Here is a 21,541-nt window from a genome sequence, read left to right as displayed (position 1 = left end):
GCGCGGCGGAGCGCGGCGCTAGGGTCTCCGAGGCAGGGCGCAGGGGGCTGGCCAGCGGCTCGAGGGGGGGTGGGGGGGCCTCCCCTCTTCCCTGTAGGCCCCGGAGCTTTCTCCTTGCCTGCACTTCGGAGAGGCGCCCAGGATGCGTCTTTTACCCACCCCGTCTCCAGGTTTTCTCTTTTCTCCACGCAGCGAGCCGGAGGCTTCGAAACTTTTAGTTTCCGCAGCCCTCCTTTTGTGTGACTGCTCCGAGGAGAAAAGAACGTCTGTTCGCCGCGGTTGCCTCCGTCCGGCTGCGGCGCGCGGGGGACGCTCCAGGGTTAATGCGTCTTTGATACCTGAGATTTCCGGCGCGCTCGTTAATGAAAGTTACATTTTTAAAAATTGCGGTGACTTTTTCTTTGTAGTTACACAGACCTAGCCAAACTTTGACTTTATTGACTATATTTCACAAGAGCATTTTGTTTGTTTTTGATTAAACCCACCAGGATAAGCAAAGGAAGGAAAGGAGACTACAAGGCTCTTTACTCGCAAGTGCATTCATCGTGCTGTTAGGTCTGTTTCCCTCATTTCCTTACATTGAAACTGCTTTTGCTCTTGTCCTCTGACCACACTTCCTTGCCACTTCTCTGTTGGTAGTGTTGTCAGCAAACAGCCAGGCAGCTCCCACGATGGACCTGAGCTTAAGGGAACAAACCACGACGGGACAAATCACGCTTGAAAAATATTTTAAAGCCAGTTTAAGTGTCCTCTGCATACGATGAAAATCAAAACTGTTTTTTTTTTTCTTTTGAATTATAAAATCTCTAAGCTGAAAGTCATTAAGTTTTCAGATGTATTTCTCAGTCACTGATACTACTAATGAATGCAGCCATCAATTAAAGAAGCGTGTTTGCATTGGTTTTCAAGAAAAACTGATTCATCAAGATTTAAAACCTCTAGAAAATAGGATGAAACTTGAGCTTCTTTGCTTTCAGAAACTATGTACTTTTTGTTGCTGCGGGTATGTTGCAGTCATCATACTTCAGAAATCATTTCAAACAACAACGTTATTAAAATGTCAACAGCAGATCGTTCAAAAGACTTGAAGACTCTAAATACCTACCAGTATTTTGTCACAAAGCCAGATATTTGCAGTGCTAAAGTAAATCCAGCTATTGGTCAAGTTTGTTCTCAGCTTGTAAAAAATCATAAGTTAAAAGTACACATGTGCAAATAACTGAAACATACTCTTTTGGTTGATTCATTATACTTCTCAAAACAAGAATCCTTGATGATCAAATTTGTTTCTACTTAATGTATAGATGTTTAAATAATCTCACTATTCCAAAAGATAAGAGGAGCCACTCAGAGCATTTGTACTTTAAACTCCATAAACACTCCCATTTGGAATTTCTTAGATAACATAATTCAAATATTATCGACGCAGGATACAAGCTAGTCTGGGGGAAAAAAAACACATGCAGAGATGGTGTGAAACCTTACTATGTACCTAAGGTTTTTAAATCTGTCAAAATTATACATACAACAGACCTACCTAGGAAAATTAAACCAGGCTACTTTAGTTGAAAAGAGGCAGAATTATAAAATTCTCAGACCTCAGGGGTCATTTATATCATCTTCTCTGGAATTTAAAATTGTTTTATTCAAGATTATAAGCCAAGTATGTCAAGTTAATAATAATCCACATTTACTGAAAAATGATAGCCCTTTCTTTTGTTCATCTGTGAAGGTTTTTCACTCATCTGGGCATGATTCACAAGAAGCCCCAATGAGTGCATAGATCAGTCTAATCCTATTTTCTTTTGGGAGGCAAAACCTGGACTGAAGTTTTTATTTAGTGAGCTTAGAAAGTAATCAATAGAATTTTTTGACTGAATCAAGCAGGCCATATGTTGGCTCATTTACTTATTTATTTAACTCTCTCAGAAGGAATTTCTGGAAGAACCCACTGTCTACATTTCATAGGTCTGACATTCTTTGATGCTTGGGACCTAAGTGAGTCACTCTCCACTATGTTTCTGAAGAGGCTACATCACAAAAACAAGGAGGGTGCATAGAAGGGGCAGAAATTGTCGGAACTATAGGGAGTGGAAAATGCGTCATACAGGTTTTTAATTTTAATTCAGTAGGACGTGTATTTTGTAGAGTTCAAAGGGTTCAGCGTTTTTCCTAAGAATATTATAAGCTGGCTATGTTTTTAAAATTACAGCTAAATGTATTCCTTCTCTAGGATGTTTTAAATATTAAAGAATTTTTAATTCTTTCCTTGCATTTTACACATAATAATGCTTCAACTTTCTTTGTATCCACAAAAAAGAATGGAAAAAGAGATTTTAATTGCATTGATATATTCAAGATTAAGCTGTTAGCCACAAACCTGCCATTACAAAGGAACACTTAAATGACACATACACATCCAGAAAACGTAATTTGCCTGACACTTCATGACAATTCAAAACATAATTTATAACAATACAGGTGCTATGGTAGAAAAAAATGAAATGAGAAGCTTAATAATGTCTGCAGATGTTAGCAAGTTAAGGGAAGTCAGAGGATATTATGCATTCCCTAAAATCCAATCAATTTAACTACTCAATCTATATTATTATTTAAATAATGGCAAAATCATTGACTTATTCATAATACAATACTTGCTAATTGTTTTAAAAAATAAATTCTGCAAAGGACAAAGGAAACACCCATTTCCATTTGTTTTATGTTAAATCAACATCTAACCACTCATGGTGATTTCATTCAAAGAAAACAGAAGGAACTCGTTAGCTTATGTGGTTAGAGAGATTGATGGGCTTCAAACATTTTAACCATATATGTTTTTTCCAACTGTAGAAACTCATGTTTTTAATTTAAGCAACTTTAAGAAACTAAAGATTATTTTATTCTATGTATTCACATACTTCTGATAGAGAAATTATGCTAATTTTTAAAGCTATTACCATCCAAGTACCTTTGTTTAAAGGAAAATGATGAGGTACTTGTCAAAATACAAGTATGAATAACAAGTTTGGGTACCAAATTAGAGAATCTGAAGAAGTATGAAAATGGGCATTAGAATATTGTGGTGAGTACAAACCAGTAGAACACAGTAAGTTAACTTCTTCCAACCCCACTCGGCAAACTTGGATATAGATAAGACAGTTCTAAAAAGGGCAACGTTGGGGCGCCTGGGTGGCGCAGTCGGTTAAGCGTCCGACTTCAGCCAGGTCACGATCTCGCGGTCCGTGAGTTCGAGCCCCGCGTCAGGCTCTGGGCTGATGGCTCAGAGCCTGGAGCCTGTTTCCGATTCTGTGTCTCCCTCTCTCTCTGCCCCTCGCCCGTTCATGCTCTGTCTCTCTCTGTCCCAAAAATAAATAAACGTTGAAAAAAAATTTTTTTTAAAATAAATAAATAAAAAGGGCAACGTGGAGGTGGACTTGGGTGGACTGGGGGGGGGACTGGGGCCTTGATACTGGGCCCAAAACTGTAAGTTTGAGCTACACAGGAATAGAGAACTATTAATGAGAGTAGGTGTATTTGTTATGGGGAGTATGTTTTTGCCTGTGGTAAGAGCGCTGTGAGAGTTGTAAAACAAAACACATAAGTAAACAAGTAACAGGTGAAACTGGTCTAACTTCTAATACAGGAACGGAAATAAAATTAGCTAGATTTCACCCTAAAGTTAACCAATTCCTGTTTCTTTATCATTACTGTTCAGTGATGCTTAGTGCTGAAACTAGCTTTCCTACTCTAGAAAATAAATCTTTTAAAGGTCTAGAGCAGATCAAAGCCAATATGTGAATACCAAACTTAACTAGAACTGGTTGAAAGTTGCTGGCTTTGTTTTTCATTTTAACTTTGCCATGCGTGTAGTCTGAAAAGAAATCAAAACTCATTTTCCATGAGAGCAGAAACATATGAAACCATTTGGCAAAGCCAATAAGTTTAACTATTCTCCCAGCTCTCTTCAGGCTGAGTAAATCTTTGTCCAAGAAACCCAAGCTCCATCTAAAATGTAGAGATGCAGTTTCCAAACATTTCAACTATGGTATGCATCTGATCATGTGTGGTAAACTGTGCTTAATGATATTATTTGGAAGTATATAATCATGTATATTATTGAATACTTATCATTTTATAATTAATTTTTTTAAATCCACCAATACAACTGGTAGAATGACTCTGTGCACCTAGAGTGTTTATATGTATAATGGTATATTAAAGATTGTAAAAATGTTATGCGTTGTCATTATGATACTCCAAAGTAAGCAAATTAAAAAAGATGTCCTACATAATCATTGTTTCACTGAATCTTACACAACTCTAAGTTAGGCTTTCTTTCCCATAGATTGTTCCCATAACTCTTGTTAATCTCTGCACTTTGAGGATTTTCTATAATTGGGCCTTATAGGCCTTCTTCTATCAATGTTTCTGTCAAACCTTGAAGTATACCGATAAAAGCATTCATTTTATACAAAAAAGTCTATAACTTCATGTAATAACTATTTTGTTCATCATACAACCAAATATTTTATTAAAGTCCACAGTTTAAAAATAGCCTCCCCAATCGCTTTTTAATACACGCAGAAAACCTCTATCAACAATATAGATGAAATTTCTTTAAATTAAAAAACTATATATTGAAGTTGAACTAAGAGTAACCAAAATCACACCTCTGTTTTAAATGTAAGACATTTGAATGGGCAGTTCTTGGTGAAGCAAACATGCAGTGCTTGGGTGAGAACAAAAGCTAGGCAATGGTTAATAGTAGAGGCAACTCCACTCTCCTGAATCTAAACCCTCAAAGGTAACCAAATAGCAATTTCACCGAAGTCCAAATTGAATTTTTAGTGTCTCTGAGAATGACTTTGATTATTCACGTCATAGTTCATTGTAGCACAGCAAACTTTAAAAAGGCTTTTAGGAGTCAGGAAACAAATTCACAAATGCCTTCTTGACATTTTAGAAAGTCAGTCGAAGATACAATTATATAACACTTCTAACATTTTCATATTAGAAAACATAATTATCTTAAAAAGCATGAAATAATAATAATTCTAATCTATGATCTTAGTATTTTTTAAGCATAAAAATTATTTTGTTTCAGTTTTGAAAAAATTTTATAGTGTAAAATTGTGTAATGTGAGATGTTTGACCTTGACTTTAGTTGATCCTCTTGTTGTATAATTACCTGTTACTAATATTTTTCATTATTTTGTTTTCTAATATGATAGTTATTTTTTTAACTCCACTTACCTGCTTTATTTTTTAAAGACCTCTCCTTGTTGCATATTATTTTAATAACCATAAATTTGTCTATGCACGTGGAAAATAGAATAGCAATTTGCAAAGATTTTTCTTCTAAACCTAGCTTTCATCATAGTTTCTTGATAAGATAATAAAATGTTGCCATCTCTGTTTTCAAGAATAATTTAAATCTTTATAATTAAGTTTCAACTTATTGCAGCTCATTACAGTGCATTCTTAAGGTCACTATGAAATCAATCACTTAGGACCCAGACCAAACAATGATGTAATAGGCACATGTTTTTTGATAAGTAAAAGAGCATCAGAAAAGAATTCGTTTTCTTTAAAATTAGCATCCAAATTTAGAATCATACTAAAGTGTCACTTACATCGCAAGGGGATACTGAAATCATTTGGAAATGATAAGGTCTTGTTGAGCTATATTCAATGAAAAATTTTTGTTTGAGGTTAAAAAATAAAAACACATAACCTCTCCAGCTATTCCACAATAAAAAGACATTGCTGAATGGTCACCTGGACAATATACTCTTTGAATGGTTTCGTTTCAGTGATGGAGGTGTGTTGCTCTCAACCATCCACCTCCTATCCAACTGTCCTGGTTACCAAAATCACATATCTACAAATAACTCTTCTAGTGCATTAAAAGAGTGCCCCCCTTCATTATGGGAATGTAATTTATGACACCAATTTAATTAGAACTATGTCCTTACCACCTGAATTAATGACCCAAATTCAAACCACATATATTTCATTGTTCAGATAATGTAGAATACACTACAAGAAAAACTAATTTCCTGTTTATTATCTAATGATAATTGAAACACAATAATTCATTATAATACTGGATTACTGCTATATGTGAAGTAGCATGTCTCCAAGAAAGAGGTCACGGAAATAAACATGAAAAAATATTTATAATTGGTTAAAATAAAATTAGAGAAAGGTTGAGCAAGAATGCTAGCTATAAAACATAAATGTTTGAGGATTCAAGAATGTAAACTATTTTTAAATAATATGGATCCCCAGAAGACAATCATTTATCATTTAAAAATAAACTATGGGTAATCAAATAAGGAATCTGAAAAATATTTAAAAGAATGAATTTTGACATTTCATATAATTACTCAATATTTACTTTCCAGTGCCCTCTTGTAAAATGAGTTAAGATATGATACATATAAATCAAAATATTTTATGCAGATGTAGATTTGAGATGATAATGCTAGCCTATTTATTTATATTGAATATTCTTATATAGGAAGGAATCATGTAATGTCCAAAATAGATACGAGATTGAATATTTAGAAAATTACCTGTAACTACGTAGGTAAATTTATAGTTTATCAAAATTTGGAGGTAAAATATTACACCTTATAACTAACTAAGGGAAGTCTATCTTTACCTCAATTTTCCAGTTAATGAAAGAAGTGTTTAAATACTCTATAGTTAGATTATTAACTTCTACAAAACTGAAACAGATGTGTGTCTTAGTATGCCATTAAATTTATGATTTACATAGAACCCTTACATAGAGCTGAGCAGAGGCCAATGATTCTAATTTGCTCTAGATTTATAATAACCTGATCTGGGTTTTGTAAGTATTGAAACACTTTAAACAAAATTAGAAAGCAGTTGTGCTTTGTGTGATTAAAGATGCAATTCTCTTTGGAGTAATGAGAAAAGTTAGAACATGTTTCTTTCTTTATGGATGTTTCTATTATAAACATGAGTGCTATACATTATATATTTTTGTTACTATGATTTTCTTGTTTTTAATTATAAAATAAACCAATTGAATTTCACTGGAGTCTCAAATTGAATCTATGCCAAAATTTAGCTGAAGAAAGTGGACTGGGCTTCATAAAAATCCTTAAAAATGCTTCCCAGGGTCTTAGGGTCTTATTATACAAATACTAGTTCACCATAATTTTCTAGAGTAAAGCATCTTTCTGATTAAGACCTGTGCAGCAAAAGGACATAAGTGCTAAATACATTGCAAACCCTAGAAAATGACATATATAAAATTGTTCTCATTACACAGATTATAACGTTTACACTATTTATTTAAACCTCCTTCTACTTTGCTTGGTGAATTATAATCTATCAGCTCCTAAAAATCAAATCTGTAAAAACACTATTTTAAACACTGTGAATACTATTTCCTTAAAAGTCAGAGATGTTGATGTTGATATGAAAAACAGTGTAAGCATCTGTGTGTATATTTATGTATATAGAAAATAAGTACATGCAAAAGTATCAATTCATTAAAAGTTTATCTCTCATAAAACCTTTATTAGCCCTTGAAGTCTTTGCCACTTCATATAAAATGATTTATCTTTTGAATAACAAGGTTCCATTAATCTGTTTGACAAAGGAATTTTTAAATCATTTAAATAATTTATCTGAATGAATTATTTAAATTCTGTAAAATATATATGCACATGTATATGTATATATCTGTGTCTATATATTTGTGTTCTGGCACAATATCACAGAAGAAATACGAAAGAGAATTCAGAATACATTGTCCTTGACACCACCAGCGTGACTTGGTGTTGCTGCTGACGTGTTCTTTGATCATCTACTGTTTGCACGGGACCCCTGTTGGAGGGCCATTTGTGCTGCGTTTGGTACAACAGGGTGGTTTGATGTCAGAGAAATGTGCACATTATTTTTGATACTCGTTAATTTGGCATTTTTACTGAGATTGCAGGCTGACATAGTTTTTCCAATGTGGGGATAATAAAGGCAATTATTCAACACTCCTAGAAAACTTCCTCAATTCAGTGCTCTAGGTGGTAGTGGAAAGGGGTAAACATGCTCCTTCCCCGGAGAAATAAATCATCTGTGGAAGGGCAAATACCCATGGAAAATAAATAAGAATATACACCAAAATGTATAAGCAAATACACAAAGCTAATTGGGACATAAAGGTTTATATTATATGCTTAATACGCACGGCATTCAGGAATTTTAACCATAGACTATTTCTTCATAGACTATTACTTCACAAAATTTTCTCTCAAATAGATCTTATTGTTCTTTTTTCCCCTGAAGATGCATTTCTTACTCACAAAAATAATGAAAATGATGGAACATTTCCCCAGATTTGGTGAGGTTATAGAATAAGTTTATAAAAGTTTCTCCCCAAATTTATTTTTAAACATTCAGGAAAATAAGCTTTCACTTAACTATCTCCTACACAGAACAAAACAGGAGAGATATATGTGTGTTGTTTTTATTTTCTAGTCATCTTTCTTCTGGAAACTTCATCCAGTTTTTCCTTTGTGATACTGTACCCCTCTCCATTCTATTAGGTTTTGGTGAGTTCATTCAGGTTTTACTTCAATTTTGTGACCTGTCCTTTCAACAAATTTCTTTTAGCTTTATTTACCAGAGAGGTCCTAATTTTATGCATATTGAAATCTCAATCTATGTTTGTGGCACTTAGTAAAATGTGAAGTCTCTGTCTTCTCCAGTCCTTTTCTTCCTTACCTAACCATCCATATACCCATCTATGATACTACGGTTTTATTCCCATCACCCACAATACTCAAACCTTAGGAAGGAGGTATGCAAAGCTCTCAGTGGACTAATACAACTGTTAAAGGCCTTTGTTAGAACAATGTAGCATCATGAACTCTTGGGGAGACAACAGTCTTTTAAAAGTTCATTATATGCGGGAAGCCTTGGTGGCTCAGTCGGTTAAGCGTCCCCCTCTTGATTTTGGCTCAGGTCATGACCTCACAGTTCATGAGATCAAGCCTGAGGCTGAACTCTGTGCTGACAGGGTGGAGACTACTTTCGATTCTCTCTCTCCCTCTCTTTCTTCCCCTCCCCGATGTGTGCTCTCTTTCTTTCGCTTTCTCTCTCTCAAAATAAGTAAATAAACATTAAAAAATAAAATAAAAGTTCATTACATGACTAAAAGTCCTATCAGGAACATCCTCTCTGGAAGCATCTCTCTCCCTGCCCATATTCTTATATGGAGATATATAAATGGCTTCCAAAATACCTCCAAGCGTCTATATAGGAAGTAATATTATACTATTCAGAATGGTACACACCAATCAGATGAAGTAATTTTTGAAATACTTTACCTAGTCTCAGATTTTTAAAGAACAGTGGCCCCTTCAGTGTCTGGCAAAGGACCTGAGCTGTAGTTGGTTATTAGAAAGTATTTATGGAATATATGAGTCAGAATCCTATAATCATGAATACTACTATAATATTTAGTTCAATAATAAGGCTACTTCTTATCCAAATATTCCACACTGCTTTGCTGATATGGATATTATAAGTCAAATAACCTAGAAATCTTATACAAATATACTTATTACAAGTGTACATATAAACACACATACATAAATTTACTTAACACATTTGTTTAGTCAACTTACTGAAATATTTTTATAGACCATAGGTAAATATTTTACTATCTTGACAAATTAGTGACTACAATGAAAATTCGAGTGTTTTCAAAAAAATTAATTTAATAACAATGTGTGTGAGTGTGCTTTTAAGTAAAGAGAATCACAAATACAGACAAATTGTCCAGGGAGTATGTAGCACCATTATCTTCATGTGTGTGTGTGTGTTGGAGAGGTAAGAAACAGCTCAAGGAAGGCAGTAAATTAATGCTTTTGAATTTTTGAATTCAGAGATACTGAAAAATTGGCCGTCTGTTCCGTATTACCTAGAACAAGCTTTCTCCCTTCTACTTTCCTGTCCCAACAACTTATATAACCTAGGGAACTTCAGAAATTGGAATCAGCGGGGCTTACATGAAGCCTTTCAAGAGTTATTATTTTATACCCTGGTATTTTGGTTTTATTCAAACACAGAACATCTGATATTTTATGCATTATGGTGAAAGTATCATATTTCCATCTGAGTTCATTTATGATTCACTAAGCAGTTAAAGACTGGAACCCTACATCCAAGAGCCAAAAAACATTTTAACCATTTTTTTTCCTGCGAAATCACTAGCAAATTTTATTAATATTATCTTAAGGAGTAACTTAATCAAAATTTCCAAGGAGGATGTTCTCTTTTTCTGTTGAAATTCTATTTCTTTAAATTCTATTTCTTTTGTTTACATTCCTAGTTTTTTAAAACTCTTTTCAAAATGTGTGACTATATAGTACTTTGCCATCTAAGAAGATCATACTGAATATTATTTTCTCTTTCTTTGATGATATGTAATTTTTGAGTGTTGGAGAACCATAAACATGAACATTGATTATCATAGCACTTATTACACATCATTGTATTTATTGATTTACTACTCTCTCACTAGACAGTAAGCTCCTTAAAATCTCACTAAACATTATATGCCAGCTCTTAGCACAGCATGCAAGAGGTCACGAACTACTGATCTGTATAAAATCTAGCCAACAAATGTAATTTATTGGCCTTACAGATGTTGAGTCATATAGTATTTTGTTTGTTTTTAATCTGTTTTTGTCAAGTTTTAAAAATTAGGAGGTTTCAGTCAAAACATGGATTTCCAGCTTCTGAAAAAAAAAATGGAAAGGTCCAACAACATTGGATGGATGTTACCTCATAGCAACATTCAGCCAGAGAGGCCTTCCCTTTTAATGAAAACATGTATCACATTCTCTACCATTCCCTGGGACCTCCTCAAAATCAAGGCAAAACATCATGTGCCATGAATCACCTAATCAGCAATAGTGTTTTGTGTTCTACTTTAATAGTGGCATTAAAGGAAAGTAAAATATATCTTCACCCACATCTTTGTTTTTGTTTTGTTTTGTTTTGTTTTGTTTTTTAATTAATTAATCTCTACACCCAATGTGGGGCTTGAACCCATGACCCTGAGATCAAGAGCTGCATGCTCCCCAAACTGAGCCCACGAGGTGACCCTTCACCCATATCTTTGTAAAGTGAGAAATAGAAAAACAGATCTAGAGAACTATATGTTCAACCCAACTGCCCTTCACTCACTTTTCTTCCTCATTCCTATAAACATTTAAATTTTTGAGTTCCAGTGGTTAATAACTTATATGTGAGTGAATGCTGAATTACACTGTCTATATACTTTGTAAGATATGAAGAAATGTATCGTGTAATAGTAATGGTGCTTTACTGTGTTCAAAGGATTTGCATATATGCTACCCCATCTGTGCACTTACCGCATAGCCCGATACTGAAATTAAGTGCTGCCCCCCCTCATGCTCACCAGTTAGCTCAATCCTGTCTCTGCTTATATTTATTCACCAGTTTTCTCTTTTCCTCCTCACTTGACAATACTTTCCACCACTCTTTCACTGATGTTTACTCTTCCCTTTTCTTTGCTTTCTGTAACCTGTTTAGTTTCCCTACATGGCAAGGTAACTTGACAGTAGCAAATGATGATTTTGATTATTTTTGTATGACCTTATATCCCATAAGTGTAGTTCACCAAAGCAGGACACATAAAAGGAATCAGTCTTTTTCAACCCAAGAAAGGATGGAAGCAAATACCTTTTAAGTATTAATAGACATGGCTTAAAAGACTTACTAGTTAAAAAAAATAATTAAGACACACTAATACAGCAGAAACAGCTAAACACAAAAGCAAACAAGCTAACCCTTAACTACAAAATACTGGGAGCAATTGATAGTCTCAGATATGTTCAAAAAGTAGTCTTTTTAAGGGTGTATTTTTCAAAAGAGGTATTTATTAAGAATTGAGATGATCTCCTTAACCCGAATTAGAAACATTTTTTATTATCCCAAATTGTTATGTTTCTTATTTATGTTTATTTTTAGTACCATTATTATCATTCTTAATTTTATATTTTGTATTTTCATATACAAATTTTTTTGTGATTACAGGTGAAAACATTTTCCTTTATGAATATAACTCAGTTTTATGCAAGTATGTCAACTGGGAAATATGATCATAATGAACTAACTCCACAAAGTGAGAATCACCTGTATTAAACATACTGGTTTTTAAAAATTCCTATAAATTATGCCATTTGCATACTATCCTTCATATCAGTGAAAAGTCCTGAGTAATACGTATTTTCTGAAAAGAGCCTTTGTGCTTATTATAGTAGTCTTACTGAAATACTTCTGTCCTTATGTACATCTCTTGAAATTTTAAACTAACTGTTCTTAATTTTATTTCAGAGCAAACATCATTTTATTAAAGACTTACCTAAACAGCTTCACCATTAAATCTTTATTAGAACAATTATATATGTCAATTGTTGAGACAGACACCATTTAAAAGAAAATCACAAATAATTTCCCATGTCACCTAGAAACTGATATTGGTATGTATGATTGGATCTTCTTCATACTGGAAGTTTTCAATTTTTTTTTTCACTAAGGAAAGCTCTTCTAAATAACAAAAGTAAAATTGTTTCTAGTAATCATAGTATTTATTTTTCAAAAATTTTGTCGTCTTTCCCTTTTTAGTTTTCCTGCCAAATTGTAAGATAAAAGACATATTCAATTCATAAAATTGGATAATTAATTTGGCAAATTAACTTAAGTCTGTGTCGATACTAAAAGCATGAAACGTTTTTATTATTATTATTGACTCTTAACAGAACACAGGCATGGAGAAGTAGAATTTCTTTTCTTAATGCTTAATAACCATGAGGCTATACCTAGGTGAAATCATTTATATTCACTTCTTACTTAAAATTCTGCAATTTGGTACAGTCAAGAATTTGGTAAATACCATTTTAAATTACTTTGCTCTGCAAAAGTTTTTGAAACGCCACCACTGAAGCATTTGACATATCCTTTCAAAAAAGCCACAGATGTTACTTTTTAAAAATAAAAACAATATTGAAGAAGAACCTTTTCTTCTACTTTATCTTGAAAAAGATCTGTTGAAAAAGATCTCTAAAGGGTCTCATAAAGTGTAGATTCACTTAACTTTAGTTAATGTTAATTTTAGGATGTTTGAAAAATTGTTTTAGAAAAGCAACACGAGCTAAAAGCTTAGAATTTGGATCAGACCACCAGAGCAGACCCTAGCTCCACCATGTTCAGGCTTCTATAATTTGAGCAAGTTATGGAAGCTCATCTTTAACTCTTTCTTTCCTTGTTTATAAAATGGGAATCATAGTTACACGTATTTTATAGTGTTGCTGTGAGGGCTGGATGAATTAGTACAGGTAGTACTTAGCACGTAGTAAGTCAGCCCTCAAATATTTGCTATTATTTTGGTACCATTAATAGCATAAAACACTGACAACTTTCAAAATGCTGCCGCATAGATGCCTAAAACTGTACAACCTGATGTGAAACAATTTTGAAAATTCTTACATATTCTCACACATTGGGTTGTATTCTAGCAAAAGATTTTAGAGCTACAATTTGAAATATATAGCTTTATATTGACTATAGCTTTATAATGAGAATATTTTATCACATATATGCCAGTGTTGTTTCTGGTGGTTTTTTTTTTTAAGTCTATTTATTTATTTTGAGACAGAAAGAGCGAGCGTGGGGGAGAGGCAGAGAAAGGAGGAGAGAGAATTCCAAACAGGCTCTTCACTGCCAGTGCAGAGCCTGGGACTCTGTCTCACAAACCAAAGCGTGAGATCATGACCTGAGCGGAAATCAAGAAGTGAATGCTTAACCAGCGGAGCCACCCAGGCACCCAGTTGCTGGTAGTTTTGATTGTTTTATTTTAAGTTAACAACTTAAAGAATCCATTCACTTTTATGTTCATAGCTTATGATTTTCACTCTTTTTTATTCAAAAGTGCTTAGTTTTTTCCATAAATCCATAACATTAGAAGAGTATCTGGTTAAGCTTATTATACTCTGAAATAGCCAAACACAATTAAAGACACTTGTCAATTAGCACCCTAATTTTTACTTATTAGTTTATAATCCTTCATATTCCAAAAAGAATTTAAGGAGATTTACAATTAAATAGAAATAAAAGTGGTAAGAGTAACTAAGAATTATAAAGCAAAGAGAAAGTAAAGACTGAAAAATAAAAAGCAGGAAAATCAGTACAGGCAAAGCATGCCTATATGCATGCTAGCTTCAAATTTGGCTTAGTCTAACAGCCACACAAAGATTAGCTGTTAACAAGATTCCTACTGCCCAGCAAATGCATGACCTGATGTTGAGACCTGAGAGAACCCTGACTAAATGGTGATACTGGTCAGTTACTTGTCATCCCATCTCATCTCTACTTCCGGCCCATCCCTCAGCCCTGTCTTCTCCACTACTGAAGCTGATACAATCCAGTTTTGCCTCTGCTACAAAGATGTCTTTCTTTCTTCCCTCTGTTGTGCCATTAACAAAACCTCCACAAAGGCTAGTTCAACTTTTTTTTTTTTTTTTTAATTTTTTTTTTTTTCAACGTGTATTTATCTTTGGGACAGAGAGAGACAGAGCATGAACGGGGGAGGGGCAGAGAGAGAGGGAGACACAGAATCGGAAACAGGCTCCAGGCTCTGAGCCATCAGCCCAGAGCCCGACACGGGGCTCGAACTCACGGACCGCGAGATCGTGACCTGGCTGAAGTCGGACGCTTAACCGACTGCGCCACCCAGGCGCCCCTCAACTTTTTTCCTAAGCTAAGTTACTTAAGGTATCCTGCACATACTTACCGTGGTTCGTTCTGGCAGATGCTTTTTTTTTTTTTTTTTAATAGAATGTTTCTCCATTTATTGAGGTCTTCTTTAATTTCTCTCTGAGATATTTGCAGTTTTCAGTGTACAGGTCTTGCACGTAGTTTGTTAAACTTGTCCCTTAGTATTTCGTATCTCTTGACTCTCCTATCAATAATATTTTTTACATTTCCAATTTCAGTTGCTTATTGCCAGTTTATATAAGTAAAGTTATAATGCTTTTATAATGTATTTAACAGAATAAAAGTCACCCTTTTAAACAGTATAGTTCAGTGGTTTTAGTATGTTCACAAGGTTGTGAAATCATCACCCTTTATAACTTTATAACATCTTTGGCACCCCAAAAAGAAACCCCATAGCCATTAGTAGTTGCTCCTCATTACCCTTCCTCCAGCCCCTGACAACCACTAATCTATTTCTATCTCTATGGATTTAGCTATAGAATTAATTTTATGCACTGACCTGATATCATGAGACCTTGCTAAACTCATTCTTTCTAGAGCTTTTTTATGAATTCCTCCAGGTTTTCTACATATATGTTCATATTGTCTAAGAAACTGAATATACAAATAGACAATACTCAAACCAAATACGACAATAGAACTTTGACCCACAACCTCTGCAGCAATCAACCCAGAGTGATCAGAACTAGATCGCCGACTGCCAGCTTCCCTGTGTTTTGATTCTGCTTCTAACTCAAGACCAACTAGAAAAAGACAAATGCGCTTCCCAAACCACCATATAAGACTCTCACTTCTAGTTAACCCACATCTAGCTTCTCCATGCCAGCAGCTTCCAATCAGTGCTTACTTGAAGCCTTCCCTTCTTTTCATTATAAAGCTTTCTTACCCCTGCCTGACTTTGAATCTGTCAAATGCAAGTGTTATTGACTAACTGTTATAGCAAACTCTGAATAGTCATTCTGGAATGTTCTTAAGAGGAAGGAAGCCATCGAAATCTCTGGGAGGACTTTGGGGAGTGGAGAAAAAGACCCAGGTGGTTTTGGTAGTGTTCTCCTTTTCCAATACCAACCTCTGGAAAACATTGGCATAAAGCAACTGATAGAATCTAACTAAATTTAATGAATTAACCATTCCTAGTAAGGAAAATGATAAAGGAGGAAAGAGACAATGGCCCCAATGCGTATAACTAAGATATAGTACTAGTTCACAGGTGGATTCTAACTTGGGGAATAGTTTACATTGGGGAGTAGTTTACAATTATTATTTTTTTGAGAGAGAGAGAGAAAGCGAGAGAACATGCGCACACAAGAAGGGGAGAAGGGTAGAGGGAGGGAGGAAGGGAGAAAAAGAGAGAGTCTTAAGCAGGCTTCACACTCAGCACGGACCCCAATGCAGGACTCGATCCCATGACCTTAGAATCATGACCTGAGCCGAAATCAAGAGTCGAGCGCTGAACTGACCGAGCCACCCAGGATCCCTAGTACAATTTATTTTTTTAAAGTATATCCGTTTTTACTGTAGAGCACAGAATGAATTTTGGTATTATTGGTGTGAAGAGAAATTAATATATTAATTTATTATCTATTAATATGTTACATTCATAAAATAATAAACCTGACTTGTCTGGTTCTTTGGGGATATGTTTTCTTGGAGTTGCCATTTTGTTTTTACTGGATTTTGTTCAAGAGGAAGTTGTGAAGCAGGGTAGACGGGATTAACATTAATCAAGTACCATCTCTATGTGACAGATATCATGAAGACATTTTAATGGTCTTTTATTTCAGGGCTGGCATTCAGCTGGCAAGCATGGGCAAGGCTTGCTGGTAGTTTATGACCAGCATCTGTTCTGATCTATTAGTGCCCAAGCTCAACCATTTACACATTGCTAAATATTTTAGTGTTACCCTTACTTTATTTAATCTTCAAAATAAACCTCCAGAGAGACAGGAACACTGGAAGCTGGAGGCAGAGATACTATTCAGGGACCCTTGACCCTGACTTTTCCAGCTCTTCCCCATCTTGCCCAGAGGAGTTTTTCTTGTCCGTGCTAGTTTGGTTCTAGAACATGGGAGAACCAGTGTCTGTAAGAATTTTCTTACGTGGAAGTGCCTAGAGTATAAATGCTTCTAGGATAGTAAGTTTGAGTTTTAAAAGTTGTGTTTTTCAACCCTGGCAGTAGTGTCTCTGGCAGCTGTGTGGCCCATAGGGAACCAGAGGAAGAGGAAAGCCAAGCCAAGGTATGCTGTGTCTGCATGCACCTGCTTCTGATACAAATGGCTACCTGGATCCAGGTGGAATCCACTTTGGTATTCTTGGCTGAATATTGGGAAATGGCAGGTGTGCATGTGATACCTTCCTGCCCATCTATAACCAACCTGAAATGCTACAAATTCTGTGAGAAATGAGGCAACTCTGACAAAGGGAGGTTAATTTGTAAAATAAGTATTAGAGGTGTCTTTGAGACTCTAAAGCCTACATATCTTCTTTCAACTTTCTTTTAGCTGAAAAACATTTTTGTCTAGAAACAATCTTGCATAGCAACCCGATCTGTTAATAAGAAACAATTATGTATGCTCTGACTAAAGCAACATGAAGGCCAAGAGTTCACTCAGCTACACCCTGTCTACTTTGAGCAGTGCCCGAAGTACCTTCATGAAACTTAACATCACGCTCTTAACAGTCGAGTTGGAAAAACACTGACTTCCAAAATGCTGCTGCCCTCAGACCCACTCTTGTTCACCTTGGTAAATAATTTATTCAACAAACATACTGTGTAGCTATTGAGTGCCAGACTCCAGGAATACAAAGATAAATAAGTACCGTCTGCCATCAAGAAGCTCGTAGTCTGAAGGAGGAGAAAAATACAGGAAAACCAAATTAAAAAACAAACAAAAATAACCACTGATATCGAGCCCTTCTGTGTCAATTCTCACAACTTTAAGATATAGGAATGTTTAGCTCTTTAACAGATGAGAAAACTAAAGTCAGAGAAGTTAAGAGATGTATTGTCATGAATCCTCTGAGTGACAGAATAAGGATTATCATCCTGGTCCCAGGGCTGCCAAAAAACCCAGGCTCTCTCCTCTGTGGGATGCAGCCTGTAATTTGTTGTAAATCTTTGACAAAGTAAGCACATTTCACCACAGATTTAAATTTAAAATGCAAATCTCTTGAACAAGAAGGAGGGAAAAAAGCCCACAGAAACCAACAGATTAAATCATTAAAATCATTATCCTAATACCCCTTTACACAACCACTGTCATTACACACCTGTTAGCTCCTTCCCTCTCACAACAACTCTGTGAGGTAGGAAAGGCAGATATTGCTTGGCTTTCACTGAGGGGAAATGGAAGGTAACCTCATGGGGTGAAATGTACTGGCCTAAGGGAAAATCACCTTATCTTTCAATCACCATCTCTAAGTAGCTGTGAGACTGTGGGCAAGTCAGCTAACCGTGTTAGGTGACGTTTTGCTCTTCAGCAAAGTAGAGTCCAGATCTCCCATCTTTCAGGTAAGGGCCCTTCAGTTCTGATATCTGCAAGATAGTATATGGCCTGGTCAAGAATACACACTACCTTCTGTTCCAAAGTCTTCTATGATTTCATGCTGCTTGTTAATATTAAGCTGAGGGAAACTTCCTGGTTTCCTAGGCATAGAATTTGGTCATGTAACAATTTTAATTTCTAATCTAATTTATTTTTAATTGTAATTAGACCAAGCTAATTAAAAAAATAGGTGAATAGTCCTTACTGGCTAGAAGCTGTGAACCTACATGAAAATTCAAGAACCTGTGGGTGGGAACACACTGGAGAATAATCTAGATGAATATAAAAGAAGAGACACAGAGAAGTGATAGCACTTTGTGACCGCACTACAGACTTCCTATACAGAAGGATGTTTTTCTAGTGAAGACCACAAAATTATCAGGGCAGCAACTTATCTTAGCACTAGGGATTTCAGTCTCAAAGTATCTGCAGAAACTTTCATTCCTCAGAAAGCAAAACACTGACAGTTTCTTGACCGACCTTGCCGATAATTTCATTTCCCAGAAGGCAGAGTAAGCAGTAAGGGGAACTCCTACTCTGGACCCAATTCTGACAGAAACCAGTAGGTAAGATGGAAATGATGGGAACCTTGGGGAAAAGTGGCCATGTGCTCTCAGAGTTTGATTTAAGCAGCGTTCTGCCTATGCAAACACAAATGATTCTAATGAGCAAGAGAATGGGGAGGAAACCAGAGAAACCAGTGTGCAGCACAGGGACCAACTGACAGGCTCTGAATTTAAAACAGTATGTGCAGAAAAAGGTAAAAGGGGGGCACATAATCAAGCACAAATATATGAAGATAGCATAGACCTATAAAAATAACATCAGCAAGACTAAAGCACAAAAAGAGCTGGGGCTTGTGAAAGATGCTAAAGGGAACAAAAACGATTTCCTTAGCATGAAATAAGGAAGAAGATCAATACAGGAATAGGCTCATTTTTTTTTTTTAAGTTCAAGACATAAAATTTATTCATGAAAAAGAAAGTATTTTTACTTCTTTATGTTTCTTCCCTGTTGGTTCATTCATATCTCTGTTCATATGCCATCTCTTCAGGATCTTGACCACTCTTTATAAAATAATTCTCTCTAACTTACTCTGATTCCTAAACTTTTCATTCTTCTAATCACTGACTGCCATTACTTCACATACTTATGTGTTTTTCTTCTCCTGAACTACAGTGTAAGCGCTATGAGTGCAAGGACTTTGATTTGTTCAGTATAGTATCTTGAGTACCTTGTATGTACCAAGTACTACTCAATATGTATTTGTGGAATGGATGAGGTCAAGGCCATTAGACACTGGCCAAAAATTGAAAGACAACATAGCTAGATTGTTTCTAATGTAAATAACATTCATTGAGGACAGAGTAGGTATCATACACTAATATTTATTTGCATTTTTCATTTAATCATCCTAGCTATAAAACATGCATTATTATCAGACTGAATAATTTGTCCCAGATCATACAATTAGAGAAATGTATAGCTATGATTTGAGCCAAGATCGCTAAATTCATGGTTTGAGCACTTCACCCATGTGCCATACTTGGAGAATCTGACCGGTCTAGGTGCCAGTATGTCCCTGGACCTATATGAGTTATTACTAGAGACCTTCTCAGTAAGATTATGGAGTGTTTAACTGGTTACCTTTGAGAAATAGAGTGAAAGGGATAAGAGAAAAACACTTTATGTTAAAAAAAAATGGCAGTCTGCAAACTTCGAATCCATGAAAATAATGTTGCTGGGGAGAGAATAGCCTAGATTATATTTATAAAAGACAATTACAAATCACAATCACAAAAGACAATTTTGTGAGCATTTTTTAAAAGTTGCTATTAGGAGAAAGTATAAATTCAACAAGAATAAGCTATGCAGCCCAATCTTATTTATTTTTTTTTCTATAAAGTTGATAAACCAGTATATGAGGGCAATAGAAATAGACATCTGGATTCTAGCAAGTCATTTAATAAGCTTTTCTTTATATCTTTGTGGACCAGATAGAGAAATACAGATTTAGGAATAGTACTATTATGTGTTTTCATAACTGACTGAATGATTGCACCCAGTGGTAATTTTAAGGCATCCGTGTCAGCACCCAATGGTAATTTTAAGGCATCCGGAGAAAGGTTTTTCAAGGGGTATACCACCAGTCTTGACTTTGGCTTTGTCTGATGTAAACATATTTATCAATGACTGACATAAAGATGAAGAAGGCATACCTGTCAAAAATTGGTCACATGAAACAGGAAAAGTGAGTTGTAGATCCATTATTATAAGAACAGGATCTAAAAGTTCTTAACAACTAAAAAATGGGCAGAATCTAACCATATATAATTCGGTTGGAATAATTGGGAGGTTCTGCCTTGGGACAAAACACCAACTGCCTGAATTCAATTTGAGAGATATGAGATTTACTAACAGTATTAAGAGGAAAAAAAGAAGAGCTTTACCTGGCAAGAATCAATGGTATATATTATGGTTACAGAAGAAGTATAAGGAGGAGGAGGTGGGGGGAAAGGAGGAGGAGAGGAGGAAGAAGAAGGAGAAGAAGAAATAATTTATATTGCATTAATAAATTTAGGATGTTCACAGAATAGGGAAGGACATGATCTGATTCTAACTCAGATTCTTCAGATTACCACGATCAAATCTGAGAGCAACATTTTAAAGAAGATACAAATAGAAAAATTATAAACCTTCTAGGATTGAGTAGCCTGTATGGCAAGGGGACTTAAAAACATTTCATATGAGGAAAGGTTAAAAGAATCAAGAAACTTTTAGCCTGAACATTATTATATTTGATAGCTTTACAGAATAGTATAGACACAAACATAATAATTTTAATCATCATTCAGCATGTACTTGTTGGTAGACACTGTGCTAAACATTCCATGTTAATTAATGCTAGTCACAACCTCAAGAAGTAGATTCTAGTTATGGATTCAAAAATTGGGACTAAGAGAGATTAAGTAACATGTTGGAGGTAATAAAAGCTAGCAAGATAATGCTCGACTTTGAACCCAGATCTGTCTTTCTCCAGTGCCTGCCTATTTATCCTCAATGGCAGATTCTCCCCACTAGATGGAAACTCAATTAGAGTGTGTGTGTGTGTTTACATATGTGAGGATAAAATTATGTAAAATGACAGAGAA

General features: G+C 35.1%; 1 protein-coding gene across 29 annotated transcripts in view; it reads right to left on the bottom strand.

Moving 5' to 3' along the window:
* The window catches only part of ADGRL2 (adhesion G protein-coupled receptor L2), a 631,449-nt gene that overhangs the window by 195,105 nt on the left and 414,803 nt on the right, over nt 1–21,541 (bottom strand). Inside the window, exon 1 of one of the 29 annotated variants that reach the window (XM_040470747.1) lies at nt 160–283. The exons of the other annotated variants lie outside the window; for them this stretch is intronic. The gene's annotated coding sequence lies outside the window, so the exon portion shown is untranslated. Of the gene's footprint in view, nt 1–159; nt 284–21,541 lie in introns of those variants that run through there. 29 annotated transcript variants of the gene reach the window in all.

The sequence above is a fragment of the Herpailurus yagouaroundi genome, unplaced genomic scaffold (genome assembly GCF_014898765.1).
Source record: "Herpailurus yagouaroundi ecotype Mexico unplaced genomic scaffold, PumYag 77, whole genome shotgun sequence".
In the NCBI taxonomy this organism is placed as follows: domain Eukaryota; kingdom Metazoa; phylum Chordata; class Mammalia; order Carnivora; family Felidae; genus Herpailurus; species Herpailurus yagouaroundi.
The sequence above is the reverse complement of the archived record's forward strand: the minus strand, read 5'-3'. Positions and strand labels throughout refer to the sequence as shown.